This window comes from Brassica oleracea, chromosome C2, assembly GCF_000695525.1.
Source record: "Brassica oleracea var. oleracea cultivar TO1000 chromosome C2, BOL, whole genome shotgun sequence".
Lineage (NCBI taxonomy): Eukaryota > Viridiplantae > Streptophyta > Magnoliopsida > Brassicales > Brassicaceae > Brassica > Brassica oleracea.
In genome coordinates, this window is record NC_027749.1 from 15,262,432 (window position 1) to 15,266,188 (window position 3,757).

Below are 3,757 nucleotides of genomic sequence, written 5' to 3' on the forward strand. Positions count from 1 at the left end.
ATCCAATAAGTCCATGTATTTTTATAAAGAGATTTAACAGCAAGGGCTTCGTGATCATGTCGGTTTATGTGGATGACCTGAATATAATAGGAACCCCTGGAGAGATTTCCCAAACAGTCGAATGTCTAAAGAAAGAATTCGAAATGAAAGACTTAGGAAAAACTAAGTTCTGTTTGGGACTGCAATTTGAGTATGTAGACAAAGGAATCCTTGTGCATCAAAAGACATATACAGAAAAGATACTCAAGCAGTTTAATATGGACAAGGCTCATTCCTTGTCAAGTCCTATGGTCGTAAGGTCCTTAGACCTTGAAAAGGACCCATTCGGACCAAAGAAGCCGGACGAGGAGACACTCGGACCGGAAGTGCCTTACCTGAGTGCCATTGGAGCCTTAATGTACTTGGCCAGTCATACTAGACCGGACATCAATTTTGCCGTGAGATTATTGTCTAGATTCAGTTCATGTCCGACACTTAGGCACTGGAACGGAATAAAACATCTGTTCAGATATCTGCAAGGAACAAAGGACCTCGGATTGTTCTATATGAGCCGACCAGGAGATAGCTTGGCCGGATATGCAGATGCTGGGTACTTACCTGACCCACACAATGCTAGATCTCAGACAGGATATGTGTTTATACACAGTGGGGCTGCAGTATGTTGGCGGTCCATAAAACAATCCTTAGTGGCCACATCCTCTAATCATGCCGAGATCATAGCCATGTTTGAAGCAAGCCGAGAGCTTGTGTGGTTGAGGAACATGACCGGCCATATCCTAAAGGAGAATGGCCTTGCCGTGGGAAAGGAAAAAGAAGAGCCAACGATCATCTATGAGGACAATGCAGCTTGCATAGCTCAGCTCAAAGATGGATACATTAAGGGAGATAGAACAAAGCATATCTTGCCCAAATTCTTCTTCACCCACGACCTGCAGAAGGCTAAAGAAGTTCAAGTGGTTCAAGTTCGATCCAGTGACAATTCAGCCGATCTTTTCACCAAGTCTCTGCCAACCTTAACGTTCAAGAAGCTGGTTCATCAGATAGGAATGTGCCAGCTGAAGGATCTTCAGTAATGCCTTCATCAGGGGGAGTGTCATGTGTTGTACTCTTTTTCCTGTCTACGGTTTCCATTTTTCCCACCTTGGATTTTTGGTTTTTCCTAGAGAGGTTTTAATGAAGCAACGTCGTGCATGATACAAACTCATATGGTTATAGCATCCAAGGGGGAGTGTTATAAATCATGGAGTGGATTGCTATTAACCAAGACCAGAAGAAGGAGGCCCATCAGCCACGACCAGGCCCAGCCGCGGCCGCGACCAAGAGGAGAGAGAGTCGGTCGGTTTGGACCGACTTAGGATTAGGACGTTTTCCTTTTCTTGTTATCTTTAGTTTTCCTATTTCCTTTTGGATTAGATTTTGTACTCTTTTTATTTATCTCTTCCTTGTAACCCCTATATAAAGGGAACTTATTATTCAGAAATAAACACACAGTTTCCCCATTCTTTTACAACAAGTCATGACTTCTATTTTAATAGTATAGATATATAGATATATGAATCTTAAAAAAAATTCTACCTCCTCTTATTCTTGCAGATTCCAAAATTTGGAGTCCTACATAGCAACAAATGTACACCATCTTTCAATCTCGTCCTAATTGTACACAATATAACTATATAAACCTATTACCCCCCCCCCCCCCCCAATCAAAAAGATCGAAACCTGAATCCACCTAAAGTTTAAATTTCGAACTAAAACCGACACAGAGCGGTTTAAATTTGGTTTTACTATCATTTGTTTTAAGACCATCTCCAATGGTTTACTCTACTTTTCATTCTAAAATAGAGTAAATCTATAATAGAGTTGAGTTATACTCCAATGGTACTCTATTTTAGAGTGGAAAATAGAGTGAAGAACAAACAAAAAACAAGTTACTCTATATAGAGTAAACTCATTTTTTTACTCTATTATAGAATGAAAAATATAATACCATTGGAGGACTTTTACTCTAAACTCTATTTTAGAGTGGAAAATAGAGTAAACCAACGAAGTAACCTAATTAAACCTAAACAACCCGATTAGAAAATATAAACCTGAGTTTGGATTTTCTAAAAGGATTGGTAATGTTTCTTTACTTGTTCTAATGTTTTTGTTAAAACAATTGACGCCATTTTGCTCCATTGATCCTCTGTTATATTTTCTTCTACACAATGTAGCTACTGCATTCTCGAATGATTTATCTTCTCTTCTTCTCTGCTCCATGTCAGTGCTACATTCTCCATTAGCTTCTTGCTTCAATCTCTGTTTTTTTTTCTCCTCTGCTTCTCTCTTCTTTGGTTTAATTGTGTGGTGGGCATGATGGTGTTTGTGAAACGTATGTGAATGGGTCAGATTCTTTGCTGTTTTGAATTGTGTGTAAAACTTATTTTGTGTTTGAGGTGCGCACAATAAGAGTGGAGAGTGTATAGGCAGAAATCAACAAGGATTCGTGGACTCTCTTAGATTTATGGGAAAGGAAATAGGTTGTCTTTGTTTTTTTTTTTTATTTGAGGGTTCTTAAGGGATAAAACGATTTGGGGATTTTAATAAGGAGCTGGTTTGGGTCGGGTTTTAAAATTCAGTTCTGAGACCAGCGATACCATTAGATTAAATATCTGTTAACGTTCTAAACCATTAAAACCAACCCAAATTTTTGGTTGTGTGGATTCGGGTTTTGATCTTCCAAGCTAGGGGTAGTAAGTTTAGATATTTATAATGTGTACAATTAGGACGAGAATGAGAGATGATGTACATTTGTTACTACTCCCTCTGCTTCATTATAAGTATCGTTTTAGGTTTCGGCACACGGATTAAGAAAACAATTAATTTTGTACATTTCCTATAAAAAACACTATTACCTATACACCTAACCATATTTCAACCAATAGAAAAAATAAATTTTGCATAAAATTAATAAATTTTGCATTGAAAATCGAAAACTACACTTATTTTGTAACGAAAAAAATTCTCTAAAACGACACTTAATATGAAACGGGGGGAGTATATGATAGCTCTGGCGTGAAAATAGGTTGTTAACCTGGAAGCTTGATATCCAGCCTAAACTTAAACATTTTCTTTCGCGTCTTTTGTCCAAAGCTCTAGCTATCAAATCTGTTGGGGAAAGTCACACGGCGCAGCGGAAATACTAATGGTCGTGTTCCCCTGACCTTGTGCGAACCTGTGAGGAAAATACTTCGACGATGGCAAAATATCAAAGTTGCGATAACAAAATGAGACACACAATTTTTACGTGGAAAACCTCCTCGATGTGAGAAGGAAAAACCACGGGACCGTAGTCCACTCAAAAATCCACTATATAAATGGTATGAGTACAACCACGTCCTCCCTGTTCAACAGCCTGAACAGAACAGAGAGTCTAGCTACAAAGAGCTATCTCCAACACAAACAACAACAACAAGAGAGCAACACAAAGCTTCAAAACCGGCAGCAACCAAACGACCTCAGCTCACAAAGATTCCGGCTTCCAGAAACTAATCCAACCGTACAAATCCAAGATAAACAAGTCGACAATACCTCTGCCAAATTTCAGCTCAAGCTGAAGAACTATGACGACCAGCTTCAAGAAAACCCAGACAACAGAAGATCCAACCGCTGAAATACAAATCCCTTCGGTGAACCTCTAACTCACTGACTGAAGAAGCTTCCCACAAAATATCAGCCCGATCAGGATCCGTTTGACCCTCCAAATCCAGTCTTGAAA